We start from the raw sequence: 15,962 nt of genomic DNA, 5'->3' as shown, positions 1-15,962 counted from the left end.
TCTTTCTCTCCCCCTCTCTGTCTTCCCCTCCTCTCTCCATTTCTCTGTCCTATCCAACAATGACGACATCAATAACTACAACAATAAAAAAACAAGGTCAACAAAAAGGGAATAAATAAATATTTAAAAAAATAATAACAATAAATTAGATTATTCGTCCATTTTAACACTGAGTAAATCTGAACAACTGGAAGAAACAGAGATGATATATGGAAATTTTTAAAAATCATGTCAACAACAATAATTACTAACATTAAATGTCTTCTATGTGTCAGTCACTGGTCGAGGGAATTCTACAAATATTGACTCATGTAATCATCACAACAACCCTATATGATACTATTACACCAGGTTCAATCCCCCACACCACCATAAACCAGAACTGAACAGTGTTCTGGTAAAAGAAAAAAAAATGATACTATTACTAAGGGTATGTTGTAGATGAGGATACTGATTCTCAGATAAAGAACAAGGCTCTAGGGGGCTGGGCGGTGGCACACTGGGATAAGCATACATAGGACAAAGTGAAAGGACCTATGCAAGGATCCTGCTTCAATTGAGCACCAGGCTCCCCACCTGCAGGGGGATCTCCTCACAATGGTGAAGCAGATCTGCAGGTGTCTATCTTTCACTTCCCTGTTTTATCTTCCCTTCCTCTCTAAATTTCTCTCTGTCCTATCCAACAACAACAACAGCAACAACCATGGAAAAAATATGGTTGCCAGGAGCAGTGGATTTATACTGCAGGCACTGAGTCCCAGCAATAACCCTGGAGGCAAAAAAAAAAAAAGTTTAATCTGATTTATGACCTATATAAAATTCAACCCCAATTTTTTATTTATTATTATTATTTATTTATAAAAAGGAAACATTGGCAAAACCATAGGATAAGAGAGATAATAATAAGAGGGGTACAACTAATAAGAGGGGTACAACTCCACACAATTCCCACCACCAGAACTCCATATCCCATCCCCTCCCTTGATAGCTTTTCCTATTCTTTAACTCTCTGGGAGTATGGACCCAAGGTCATTCACTGTAGGCTGCAAAAGGTGGAAGGTCTGGCTTCTGTAATTGCTTCCCAGCTGAGCATGGGCATTGACAGGTTGATCCATACTCCCAGCCTGTCTCTCTCTTTCCCTAGTGGGGCAGGACAACCCAATTTTTAATACCCTAAATAAGTCATTTATGCCAAATTCTACAAAGACTTAGTATTTAAAGACTGAGGAGCTGTGCAGCGATAGGCTTGTAGTAGAAAGGTCCCTAGTTTGAATATCTCTCTCTCTTTCTCCCTCTCCCCACCCCCCACCTCTCTCTTCCTCCCTCCCTCTAAAAATTCCTTTGCTATCCCATATAAAATAAATGTGTTAATAAAAAGGTTTAACATCTAGCTGAATTATAGCTTCAGCTTCTCCCAAAAGTGCGAATTTAAAATAAACTAATAAACTTAGAATTTCCTCATCAGCTTTAGTGAGGCCATCAACAGGACTTGACCTTCCTACCTTCCTCTAAAGGAAAGTAGTTTTCTTGAAATAATCTTGCTTTTCTTTTGCTAATAACCTTAGCTTCTTTCTGACTATTTAATACCTTCCCTTTACTATGACTTTTTGTCATGCCTTTCATCTTGCTAGAAAAAAATATAAAGCCTACTAGAGTCTTAATTTTTTTTTTTTTTTTTTTTTTACCAGAGCACTACTCAGCTCTGGTTTATGGTGGTGCAGGGGATTGAACCTGGGACTTCGGAGCCTCAGACATGAGAGTCTATTTGCATAACAATTATGCTATCTACCCCTGCCCTAGAGTTTTAAAATTAAAGATGTTCAACAATCTACATTTTAGAAGCAAATGCTTGAAAGGTTAGCAGAGGTATATTTAAGTTAGAATCCCCTACTCACCACCACCTGAGTAGAACTGCACAAGATATTTACTGTTTCTGAAACTTGGAGGGATCAGAGTATGCCACGTTGGCATTAAGATTATTCTGAGTAGAAGGCAACTGAAAATCAATAGCTGCAGAAAGCTTTCTAAGAACACAAATTCCCCTTTGACGAAGGCTGCCTAGTACTAGAGAGAGAAGAGTAACTGGTCATCAGAGGTGGAGAAAAAGCACCAGCGTGAGTTTGGAAAACAGGTCTAAACAAAAATAAAATAATAAAAAGGCTCTTATCTTCCATTAGTTATCCCATATATTTCGTAGTCACTTCCCCACAATTTATCATCCCTAGAAGCTCAACCCTCTTTCAATAAGTAGTGCATTAAAAACTCCCAAGTATAGCTGCTTCTTCGAGTTTCAGTTATTTTCTGTGAACTCCTGGGCACATAAATATTAATAAAAATTGTGTGCCTTTTCTTCTGATAATCTCTCTTTTGTTAGTTTGGCCCACAGGGTACTACTATTCAATGAAAGAGAGTAGAGGAAAAAAAAATTTCTTACTGACAATCTCCTTTTGAATTTGTGAATAATCACATTCCCTTTGCTAAAAGAGTCTTGTGAGAATAATACAAAGTGGCTATCATACAATTTACTCACCAAGTGTCAGTTTTCTTCCTTTTCCTTACCATAAAGACCCACACTACCTACAGAAAGGTTTATCATTTTATCAAGTGGTTTTATGTGTATAGGCCATTTGACTAACCATTATAAAGTTAATTCTCCAGACAAGTTTCTAAAAGTTATTTATTTTGTGAGGCCAAGAAATCAACCCAGGATCTCTGGCATGTGTGACATCACCACTGAGCAGCCTTCTTGGGTAAATTTTTTGTTTCTTATTTTAGAAGGAGGAGGGGGGCGGGAGGGGGGCAAGCAGTAGTACACTAGGTTAAGTGCACATAGTGCAAAGCCCAAAACCCGAGCATTGGGGACCAGCTCCCCACCTGCAGGGGCAGGTCACTTTACAAGTGGTGGAGTAGGTCTGCAGGTATTTATCTTTCTCTCCCCCTCTACTTTCCCCTCCTCTCTTAGTTTCTCTTTGTCCTATCCAACAACAACAGCAGCAACTATAACAGTAACAGCAACAACAATAGAAAAAAGGTGGCTGCCAGGAGCAGTTGATTTGTAATGGAGGCACCAAGCCCCAGCGATAATCCTGGAGGCAAAGAAAGAAAGAAAAGAAAAGAAGTAGAACAGGAAACAGAACGAGTATGGGAAGACACCATGTCACTGTTCTACCATTCATGGAGTGTCTTCCAGGCCATCCATAGTGCTCCGAGGAAGCTCAAATTCAGCACCTCATACCTGGCAAAGCTTAAATTCTACCAGGTGAACTATCTCCTGGTCTCAAGTTTGATATCTTTAATGCTGGATTGATGGACTACTTAAATAAAAGTGATTCTAGGACCCATACTTGAAGGAGAAATTAATAGCCATCTTTGATAACCCTTAGTAGTTATCTTGAGTAACTGAATTTTGAAACATTATCTTTCATCAAGTAACTAACCCAGAAGAAAACAAACAAACAAACAAACAAAAAAACAACCAAGTAAGGAAACATGCAAAATCAATTGAGGACAAGTTTTTGGTCTTGAACTACAGAACTGAGGTCTTATGAACAGTGGGGTAGAGGAAGGTTACAAGGATGGAAGGGGACCAATAGACTTTGGTGCAAGGGTACTGGTATTGGTGGGGAGCAAGGAATAATACATTTTGAAGAGGGGATAAATTTTACTTAGATATTATATAGTCTTTCCTTTTTAAAGGGTTTCTTTATTAATTAATGAGAAAAATAGGAGACATCACTCATGTACATGCGCTGCCAGGGATTGAACTCATAACCTTATGCTGAAGAATCCAGTGCTTTATCCATTCTGACAACTCCAAGACCTCTTTTCTTCTTCTTCTCCTTCTCCTTCTCCTTCTCCTTCTCCTTCTCCTTCTCCTTCTCCCTCTTCTTCTTCTTCTTCTTTTTGTTTTTTGTTTTGCCTCCAGGGTTATTGCTGGGGCTCAGTTGCCTGCACTACAAATCCATTGCTCCTAGAGGTCATCTTTTTTCCATGTTGTTGTTGTTGCTGTTATTGTTGGATATAACGGAAAGAGGAGGGGAAGACAGAGAGGAGAGACAGTTATCTGTAGATCTGCTTCACCACTTGTAAAACGACCCCTCTGCCGGTGGAGAGCCGGGGCTTGAACCAGGATCCTTGCCCTATGTACTATGTGAGCTTAACCTGGCTTGCCACTGCCAGACCCCCAACTTTTCTTTCTTTTCTTTTTCTCTTTTTCTCTTTCTTTCTTTTTTTTTTTTTTTTTTTTTTTTTTTACCAGAGCACTACTTAGTTTAGGCTTATGGTGGTACTGGGGATTGAACCTGGGAGTTCAGAGCCTCAGACATGAAACCTCCCCAGCCCACTCTTTATAATCTTGTAAACCGAGTTTATCTAAAAAATAAAAGTAACTATTATAAATTTCTGGTCCCTGTTTGGGCACCAGATGCTGGGCTAGCTTTGCAGGCTGGAGAGAGACAACCAGGAACTCATGGCTGAGCTGGGAACGCAGTTCAATCTTTATTGATGAGCGAGAATGCAGTGTAATCAATCTAATCTCTCTTCATTAGAAAATCCTCTCCTTTATATCTCCTGAGGCGGAAGTGTCAGATCAGAAGAGGAAATACTAGGATAGGGGGTGGGGAAAAAGAAAAAGCGTGTGTATCAAGCTTGCATCTAACCAATGGGGATTAAACCAATGCCCTGTAGGCAGGGCAGGTCTCAGGTAAAGCAGTGATTATGTAAATAGACCATGGCAATGCAACAGAAGGGGTCTTAGAAGCAGAATTAGAAGCAGACCAACAATAAATAAATAATTTACCCATGTAGCAAGTCTACTTGCATTAATTACTAGCATCAGCCCACATAAAATGTGTTTAACATTAATTCAGTCACTCAACTAGCAAGTTTTACTAGGAAACTACTATGTTTAGATGCTGAATTTGTAATATTGGAAGCACAATCTTATTATCTAGTTTAGGTTGTAGACTAAGCATAATTTAAAATGCAGTATATTAGGGAGTCGGGTGGTAGCGCAGCAGGTTAAGCACAGGTGGTGCAAAGCGCAAAGACCAGCATAAGGATCCCGGCTCCCCACCTGCAGGGGAGTCGCTTCACAGGTGGTGAAGCAGGTCTGTAGGTGTCTATCTTTGTCTCCCCCTCTCTGTCTCCCCTTCTCTCTCCATTTCTCTCTGTCTTATCCAACAACGATGACATCAATAACAACAACCATAACTACAACAATAAAACAACAAGGGCAACAAAAAGGCCAACAAGAGCAAAAAAATAATTAAAAAAAAAATCTAAGAAACAAAGGCAATCTTATCTATGTTCTTTTTCTTTTCTTGGTGTATGTACCACCAGAAACTGGGTTTAGTTCAATTAATATTTTGTACCTAAATCCACTTTAACCATCTTTATCTTGATGCCATTACAATTTCTCAGTAGTTACAGTCCTTGACTAAGAAAAACTAGAAAGCTAAGGAATCAGGCCCTGTTCAAAAAACAAACAAAAAAAATCTACACACACACAATTAGAAAGAGCGATTCTCTGCCTTAATCCAGCTTCCTAGTTCTAGTCTCAACTCTGACACCATTCTCCCAGACAATATTTCTTTTTTTTCCCTTTTGTTGCCCTTGTTGTCTTTTTATTGTTGTTGTAGTTATTATTGTTGTTATTGATGTCATCGTTGTTAGATAGGACAGAGAGAAATGGAGAGAGGAGGGGAAGACAGAGGGGGAGAGTAAGATAGACACCTACAGATCTGTTTCACCGGCCTGTGGAGTGACTCCCTTGCAGGTGGGGAGCCGGGGTCTCCAACCAGGATCTTTATGCCGGTCCTTGCGCTTGGTGCCACGTGTGCTTAACCTGCTGTGCTACTGCTGGACTACCCCAGACAATATTTCTATTCCACTTTCATATTAGCTGTTAAGCTCAAGCAAAGGTTACTAAAGTGATGGGCCCCTAGGAACATACCAAAAATAGACATTTTAGATCTGGGAAGACAGCATGATGGTTATGCAAGAGACTTTCATTCCTGAGGTTCCAAGGTCTCAGGTTCAGTTCCCAGCACCACCTTAAGCCAGAGCTGAGTGGTGCTCTAGAGTCTCTCTTTCTCCCTCCCTCCCTCCCTCCCTCCCTCCCTCCCTCTCTCATTAAAAATAAATAAATAAAATAGATATTCTAGCTTTTTCCCACATTTAGCTCTCAATTCTCATGTGCTCTTACTTTCTGGTTCCTGTTTATTAAAAATTTGCCCTACTTTATATCTTACTGCCTTTCTGCCAATGTGTCCCAGAACCTCACCTCTCCAGAGCCTATCCCACCAGGGAAAGATAAAAATAGGCTGGGGGAGTCCAGCAGTAATGGGTTAAGCGCATATGGAGCGAAGCGCAAAGACCAGTGTAAGGATCTGGGTTTGAGCCCCTGGCTCCCCACCTGTAGGGGAGTCACTTCACAGGTGGTGAAGCAGGTCTGCAGGTGTCTATCTTTCTCTCACCCTCTCTGTCTTCCCCTCCTCTCTCCATTTCTCTCTGTCCTATCCAACAACAATGACATCAATAACAACAACAATAATAACTACAACAATAAAACAACGGGACAACACAAGGGAATAAATAAATATTAAATTAAAAAATCTGGGAGTATAAATCAATCTGCCCAAATCTACATGCAGCAGAGAAACCATTACAGAAGCCTAAATTCCTCCCTTCTAGATCCTAAAAAGAATTTTGGTTCATATTCCTACAGGGGTAGGGGGAAGTTAGGGGAAGATGACCAGAGGGCGCTGAACCCCAGTTCCACCAGGATCCAAAACATTTGTCACCAGGAATCTTTGTTTTTGTTTCTATACTATCACTGAAAGGGAAGATAATCTGGTAAACACCAGAGGAAGTCAGGCTGTTTCGCTTATCTGAGAGAGAAGAGGAAAAAGGAAGGACACTTGGAAGTAGTAATAAGTGTAGGTGTGCTTTAGAAAGGATATGAAAGGGGCACAGGCAGTAGCCAGCAGGTTAAGTGCACACAGCAGCGCCAAGTGCACTGACCCGTGTAAGGATCCCTGCTTGAGACCCTGGCTCCCCACCTGCAGGGGAGTGGCTTCACAGGTGGTGAAGCAAGTCTGCAGGTATCTATCTTTCTCTCCCCCTCTCTGTCTTCCCCTCCTCTCTCCATTTCTGTCTGTCCTATCCAACAACAACTACAATAACAACAAGAGCAACAAAATGAGAAAAATGACCTCCAGGAGCAGTGGATTCTTAGTGCAGGCACTGAGCCCCAGCGATAACCCTGGAGGCAAAAAAAAAAAAAGGAAATGAAGGCAGAACTATGGAAAAATGGGCAAAAAGATAGATAGATAGATAGATAGATAGATAGATAGATAGATAGATAGAAAAAGATATAGCTGTAGATACAGTCAATTCATATCTGTGACTTGGGCAGAACTACTGCAGTTTCTGTTGGAGGGGAATGGGGACACAGAACTCTGGTGGTGGAAATGGTGTGGAATTATACCCCTATTATCTTGTAATTTTATAATTCACTACTAAATCACTAATAAACATGAAAAAAAAGTTCCGGGGCTGGTGAAAGTTCACTTGGGAGGGACCCAGGTTTAAGTCGCCACCACCACCAGTTCACCAGGTAGAAGTACTGAAGTACTATGATGTATTTCTGTTCTGTGGTATCTATCTGTCTAAAGAGAAAAAGGAAGGAATGGAGAAAAAAAGAAGGAAGGAAAGGGATGGAGGGAAGAGGAGAGAGATAAAGTTGTTGATCTGTAGCAGTGAAGCTCCAGTGAAGACAAGCAACAACTTAAAAAGTTTTTTTAAGGAGGTCGGGTGGTAGCGCAGCCGGTTAAGCGCACATTTTGCATGTGGCGCAAAGCGCAAGGACCGGCGTAAGGATCCTGGTTCGAGCCCCCGGCTTCTTACCTTCATCGGAGTCACCTCACAGGCTGTGAAGCTGGTGCTTCACAGGTGGTGAAACAGATCTGCCAGTGTCTATCTTTCTCTACCCCCCTCTGACTTTCCCTCCTCCCTCCATTTCTCTCTATCTTATCCAACAACTAAGGACAACAATGGCAACAAAAGGGGAAAAAATGGCCTCCAGGAGTAGTGGATTCATGGAGCAGGCACTGAGCCCCCGAAATAATCCTGGAGGTTAAAAAATAAAAAAAGAATTATTTTAAATTTATCTTATTTTATTTTTGTGGAGCTAGAACCTGTGAATGCACAATTCCATCATGCCCAGGCTGACTTTTTCCATTCAGATGGGAGAGGAGGAGGGAGAAGGAGAGAGGGGGGAGGAAGAGGGGGCAGGGAGGAGGAGGGGGGAGGGAGAAATAGCAAGGCATGTACCTTACTCAGTGAATTATCTCTCTGATATTCAAAACTTTATTTATTATTTATTTATTTAATTTTATGATGGTGATACAGGTGACTGAACCTGGGGTTTTGGAGCCTCAGGCATGAGAGCCTCTTGCATCATCATTATGCTATCTACCCCAGTCTCTGAACTTTAAAGTTATACTTACAGCTTGCATTATATTTCTGTTGAATAGTACTGGACTAGACTAGAGGTAAATAAATCTGACTCTATGCCTTTTTTGTAAATAATTTTTTTTGTAGCATTGGGGTCTCCTGGGATGATATATGAAAAATTCTTTTTCATTTCAGATAGATAAAAGGCAGTGTCGATGGGGGTGGGGGGAGACCACAGCATGGCTTTACCATCTGTGGAGTTTCTCCCCATGCCATGGAGAGCCCATGTAATGCTGGGATTTGAAGCTGGATCCTCCAGCATAATAAAGTGAGTTTTCCCAAATGAACTATCCACCCCCCTTAAAAAAAAAAAAGAAAAAAGAAAAAAACTAAACCTATTTGCTTGTGCCTCAACATAGCTATTTACCCTATGATAGAAGAGTCAAGCTATTTAGAGCTTAAATCATTTACCATTTGACTATTTACAGAGAAACATTATCAACCTCTGTTCCTTCACTCACTAGGAGATAGTGCTTTGGTTAAGGACATACACGGTAGGAGTGAGAGACAGAGGGAAAGTGGGAGAGATAACAAGAGAGAGGAGAATTAATAAACATTACTTCCTTTGAATTCTATAATTTCTTTCTGTGCTATCCCCACTTTAGATACAGCCAGAAACAACCAGTTAAACTTTGATGGAATGTAGGAGGAAATGAAATCTGGACAATAGAAAATATGAGACCTGCCCTTCCCTACCCTCTGTTGGCATTTGTACAGAGGCAGCTGCATCCTCGTAAAGAATTTACTTGGGGACTAACATCAAAGTGTGTGTGTGTGTGTGTGTGTGTGTGTGTGTGTGTGTGTGTGTGTGTGTGTGTAGTGAGCCTGTTTGAACTGAAAAAGATAGGGAGGGACATCATGCTGACAGAATTCAAAAGAAAACCCTTCACAAGGGAGCTTTTTCTTTTCTTTGAGGATCTCAGTGTGGCAGTGAAGTGGAGACTAGCAGGGACACTCACCTAAGCTGAGATGAGAAGGACAACCCATGGCATCAGAGATGGGAGGTCTAAGCCAAGATGAGTTTGCAAGAAGTCTTTACTATTGAGCCCTACACTGGTCACAGACTAGGAAAGTCACGTGGTTGAAGAGTGGAGAGAAGTGGGTTTGGAGTTTGGATTTTGCCACTTAGCAGGGATCTGATCAAGAGTTATCAACATGTGACTTACTCACATCCAGCAATCTGTTCGGGACTGGAAACAGCACAGTACTTATCTGGTAAGTCTTTCATGCTTAAGGCTCTGAAATCCCAAATTCAGTCCCAGGCACTGCTACAAATCAAAGTTGAACAATGCTCTGGTAAAAAGAGAAAAAAAAATTTTTTTTCTGTTCTAAACAAAATCTTAGTCAATTTACAGAAGAAGAAAAAAAAAGAATAGTCCTTATTTTTTAAAGTAGAGGTTTGTAAAGAAAATTAGAAAGGCAAAAAGGAGAAAATGTAATCTCATTGTTGTTGTCATTCCTAAACTTTCTCTGACCTAGACAATGAAATGAGACTGATAATAAATAGTTCCTCTGCTATGGGCGGATGTGTCAAATCCTGTCTTCTCCACTCCTCTTGTTTGTGACATTTACATCTATAAAAAGGTTGGTATGATGAGGACTAGCCCTCCCAGTTAGCAATGAAAACTACATAATGCTCTCCAAAAACACTGAATTAGATAATATTGCAAATTTTACTGAGGTCTTACTATTACCTAAGCACTGTTTCAGACATGTCTCTGTAATAGTAACAGCCTTTGAAAGTATCTACTACTATAACTATCTGCATTTTACAAAAGAGGAAACTGAGGGACAGAAAGGTTCAATTGTTCAAAGCTGCATAACTACTAAGTGTGGGAGTCTGACTCAAGATATATATATTTTTAATTTTCCCTTTTGTTGCACTTTTTTTTATTGTTGATGTTGTAGTTATTATTGTTGATGTCATTGGGTAGGACAGAGAGAAATGGAGAAAGGAGGGGAAGACAGAGAGGGGGAGAGAAAGATAGACACTGGCAGACCTGCTTCACCGCTTGTGAAGCAACAGCCCCCCCCCCCCCCGCAGGTGGGGAGCCGGTGGCTCTAACCAGGATCCTTATGCGGGTCCTTGAGCTTTGTGCCACCTGCACTTAACCCGGTGCACTATTGCCCTGACTCAATAATCCCTCATGTCACTATTATTGTTGGGTAGTTGCCATCTCCCCCTGGCTTCTTCTTATCCATATGCCTATATAGGGATTTACTGATCCAAAGGTTTGGTCTATTTACATAAATCACTTTTACATAAAGCACTCCAGGGCATTGGTGGTTCAGTTATAGGATTCTCGCCTGTTCCGCCCCCTCCTTGTCACACTCTGATTTTCACCAGTCACTTTTCTCTCCACCCTCTCTATATCACATCCTATTTCCACCCTACTTGGAGAGTATAAAAACAGCTGCTCTTCTGATTAAAGACACTTGGAAATTGCTTTCCGGCTCCGAGAGTTCCAGAGTGTATCTCCTGCGGAAGTTGGTGCAGCACGCGTTCCTGATCCCTCTCCCACACAGCAGCCTAGATCAGCTCCAGTTGAGTTCTCTCCAACCCAGAGAGCACCGGCTCGGGAAGAAGTACCCTCAGGCTATCCCGGCATCTGGCGCCCGAACAGGGACCCGTAAGCAGCAGATTTACAAGAAGACATCTTAGATAAGTACACACCTTTTGGGTATCTGCAATATTGTGTTAAGGCACTGTGATTTTTTTTTCTTTTTTATTGTTTTCCGGAGATCTTTCCACCATGGAAAATCTTTTCCAAATCCTGCATTCTTTTTCCAGTATACAATTTTTATATATCTGGGACATTTTTCTCGGGGCTTCACCTTATATCCTGTTGATCATCATAGCAGCTTTTAAGGGATATATAGGGCAACCTCTCAAAAGGCTTAAGAAACTAGAGGCTGAGGTCCAAGAGATAAAGGAAGTAATCATAGAACTTAACCAGCACCTTAAAAACAAGAAGAAGCAAAGGCCTGTCGTGATCTTGACCCACCCTAATTCCTCTGCATCTTGCCCTGAGGCCCCTATTTTGGCATCTTGCCCTGAGGCCCCTATTTTGGCAGACACGTGTCCGAATTCTCCTTTGGACTCCACAGCCACTTCTTCGGCCACCCCCATTTTGGCAGAAACGTGTCCGGAACCTCCTGCTGCCTCCACGGCTGCTTCTTCACCCCACCCTGTTTTGATAGACACATGTCCGAATTCTCCTGTAGCCTCCAAAACCACTTCTTCGGCCACTTGTCCAGAAGCTTCCACTTCAGTGACTCCTCCTACCGCTACACACTTATCAGAGGAAGTCCACACATTTCCGGTCAATGTTGCCCCCAATAGACAAAAACCTCAGGCCTGGTATCCATATTCCGCCACAGACCTGAAGGAACTACGCCAGGCTATCAAAGATGACGGTGTTCATGCCCCATGGACCAGGTCCATTTTACAAGGCCTGCTTCAGAACCTTAATACCCCTCAAGATTGGAGAGATGTGACTCGTGCTACGCTCCCAGGCCCCCTCTTCCTGCAATGGGAGGCATTCTTTCGTGACGAATGTTTACAACAATCGCGGAAAAATATTCAAAATCAGCCAGAGGGTAATTTTGATGCATTGTTTGGAACAGGCCAATTAGAAACAGGGATTCAACAGGCGGAAGCCAAGTTTCCAGCGGGGTATTTTGATCAAGTACGCCTGTGTGCATTAAAAGCATGGGAGCGATTAACACCACCCATGGGAGCAGCCTCAGCCCCCATTCTCTCCCTGCAACAAGAACCTGATGAATCCCTCGCTAAATTCATTGCCAGGGTCCAGTCGAGTTTGGAAAGGAAGATTTATAATCCTGACGCTCGTTTTCTCCTTCTGCGATCCATAGTCTGGGATGGAATGCTTCCGCATTTTCGACAGGCCTGTATCACTCTTAAAAACGAACACCCAGATACTTGGATTCTAGCTACACAGGATCTCAGATCAAGCTCTTTTCAAGGACCTATGTTACAGGCCTATGCAGCTACCTTACATAAGCGAAAAGGAGCTTGCTTTCAGTGCGGTCGCCAAGGGCATTGGCGTAACCAGTGTCCAGAAAATAGACCGCGACCCCGCCTCCAGTCAGGGCGACCCCACCTCCAGTCAGGGCGACCCCACCTCCAATCAGGGCAACCCCGCCTCCAGACAGGGAATCAGAGACCACGAATGCCTTGTCCCAGATGCCAGAAAGGATTTCACTGGAGGAGAGATTGTTGGTCAAGGTTCCATAGGAACGGCACGCCTCTGCCAAATGTAAACAGGGATTTAAACTAGGTATGGGGCTTCCCTTAGCCCCGCCCCCAAGAGGTAAGGAAGCAGGTCGCCCGCTTGGTGCTGTGCCCTTCTTCCACAAACAGAAGCCCAGCTTGGGACCCAATCCGTCGCTATACCCACCACGCCAAGTAACAATAACAGAGGGTGAGCAGAAGGAGGAACCCGTGGTATGTGGGAACTTCCAGCATAGAAATAACCGGCTGGAGCAAGAGAACAGCTCGAATTCAGAGCCTGAGATTTTATGGACCACCCCTGTTTTAGAAAGGGGTCACCCAACTATGACAGTAAAGATTGGTAATATTCCTTTTAAATGTTTGATTGACACGGGAGCAGATAAGACAATATTAAGACAAGCAGAGGTTCCCCAGAGTTGGGAACTCCTCCCAGGACCACGCTTACATGGTGTTGGAGGATTGACTCAGGCATTCCGCACACGAGATTCCCTTGTGTGGGAAGATCCAGAAGGGACTACCGGACGCTTTCAGCCTTTAATAGCTGATATAAGCACCAATTTATTGGGAAGAGACTTGCTGGAATCTTTAGATGTAGTGATATCCTCAGACACCTCTGCAGGACACCACACTCACTCCTGTGAGACTGCTAGACCCAACCAGCACCCCCAATACTAACTGCCACTGTTCGTAACAGAACTCCCCGCTTAGATTGGCTTTCTAATGAGCCTGTCTGGGTGGAACAGTGGCCTTTGCCTAGGGAGAAGCTAGAAATTTTAAAAAAACTCGTCCAAGAGCAGTTATCGTTGGGACACATTCATCATTCTCGGAGCCCATGGAATACTCCAGTCTTTGTAATTAAAAAGCGCTCAGGAAAATGGCGCCTCCTCCAAGATCTTCGTGCAGTTAATAAAACCATGCAGGTTTGGGGCTCCCCCCAAAGGGGTTTGCCTCTTGCTTCCGCAATTCCCACAGGAATTCCAATCATAGCTATTGATATACAGGATTGTTTTTTTCTCTATTCCCTTACACCCACAAGATTGTAAACGTTTTGCTTTCTCTGTTCCTTCTATTAATAATGCCAGCCCTGCCGATAGATTTGAATGGGTGGTACTGCCCCAGGGCATGGCTAATAGTCCTACTATTTGTCAAGAGGTTGTTAAATCTGCCCTTTTTCCATATATTCATAAGGGCCTTAAGGTTTTTCATTATATGGATGACGTGTTAATATGGGGAGAATTAGATACAGATCTCTCCGCCCTACGTGATTTTCTAATCCCTGCCTTAAAGAGAAGTGGACTTAATGTAGCTCCTGAGAAGATACAGCTAATCCCTCCAATATCTTTCTTAGGCTCAGAGATTTCCCTAACGCAGATTCGTCCTTTAAAACCTTGTGTTACTTTTCCTTCTAATCTCACTCTTGCTTCTTTACAAAGTTTTCTTGGAAATTTGAATTGGCTTAGGCAGTATCTTTATCTGCCTACGAGCTGCCTGCAACCACTGTTCGATCTGTTAAAAGGAAACAAACAGCCCTCCTCAAAGCGTATGTTAACCCCCGAAGCATCCTTGGCTCTGGAAAAAGTTAACCAGGCTCTCCAGGACATGCACCTCGTTCGATTCTCCCCCTCCTCTCCAGTAAATCTTCTAATCTTTAACTCCACCCCCACGGTAGTGGGGGCATTGTGGCAGAAACATGGCGTTCTCGAATGGCTTCATACGCCAGTAGGCGGAGCTCCAAGACTCCTTACCGAGATTGATGCCTTAGCATTTATGGTTCGCCAAGGAAGAAACAGATCGGTTCAGGTCTTAGGAAGGGAACCAGATTCAATCATTCTTCCCTTTTCTCTCACTGATACAGAATGGCTCATACGCCACCATTCTCGTTTTGCCATAAGTTTAATGGGTTTTCCAGGACAATTAGATAATCATTTTCCCTCTAATAATTTGATAGCTTCTTTACCTCTGTTGCCTCTACTAGTACCTAAACTTTTCTCTCGAGATCCCATCCCCTCTGCTCCTACAGTGTTCACTGATGGTGGAAAAAAGGGAGCTGCTGCCCTTATATATTATCCAGACCAGAAATACCCCAAACCTCTCTTTACTGAACTTCCTGATAATTCCCCTCAGTACAAAGAACTTTATGCTGTTTTCCTTGCATTAAAAGCTGTACCAGAATCCTTCAACCTTTTTTCTGACAGTGTGTATACTGTTAACTTACTTCCATGGCTTGCTCGATCTTATGTAAGAATTGATGACAACCCACTTTCTCCTCTTTTAATTCAAATTGCCTCTATGCTCTGTTCTCGAACCCACCCACTGTATGTTCAGCACCTACGTTCCCACAGCCCTCTTCCTGGTCCCCTGTCCGAAGGGAATGCTGCAGCTGACCGCCTTGCCTCCACAGGAATTCTCCTAGCCTCTGTCTATAATCCTGCTGACTTTCATTCCCTAACCCATGTTAATCTTAAAGGTCTTCGAGCTCGATTTCCTGATATTCCTCTGCCACAGTTAAAACGTATTCTTGCTACATGTTCCTCCTGTGCAGGTCTAATCAAAACACCTGCTATTCAGACTCTGGGGGTTAATCCTCGAGGTTTAAAAGCCAACGCTCTTTGGCAAATTGATGTTACCCACATACCTAACTTTGGCAAACAAAAATATGTGTTCGTCTCAATTGATACCTTCTCTAAGTTTATGTGGGCTACAGCTCAGACTGGAGAAAACTCAAAAAAGCTTATAAGCCATATGCTCTCCTGTTTTGCTGTAATGGGCTTACCTCTTCAACTTAAAACGGATAATGGACCTGCTTTTACCAGCAAACAATTTAAAGATTTTTGTTCCCTCTGGAACATTACTCATACTACAGGCATTCCGTATAATCCACAGGGACAAGGCATTGTTGAGAGGGCCCATCAAACTCTTAAGGCTCAATTAAATAAAGAAAAAGGGGAAATGTACCCCCCTAATATCCAGCTGGCAAAAGCCTTAACTACATTAAATCTCTTTAATATTTACAAAAACTCCGACCAACCTCCTATAATTCTTCATTGGCAAACACCACCCACCCTCCCAGCTATTAAAGTCAAATGGAAAGACCCACTTGATAAAATTTGGAAAGGACCTGACCCCCTGTTGACTATGGGGAGGGGTTTCGCATGTATTTTTCCACAAAATTACTCCAAGCCTGTTTGGG

This window comes from Erinaceus europaeus, chromosome 7 (genome assembly GCF_950295315.1).
Source record: "Erinaceus europaeus chromosome 7, mEriEur2.1, whole genome shotgun sequence".
NCBI lineage: Eukaryota > Metazoa > Chordata > Mammalia > Eulipotyphla > Erinaceidae > Erinaceus > Erinaceus europaeus.
This window is presented reverse-complemented; position numbering follows the sequence as displayed.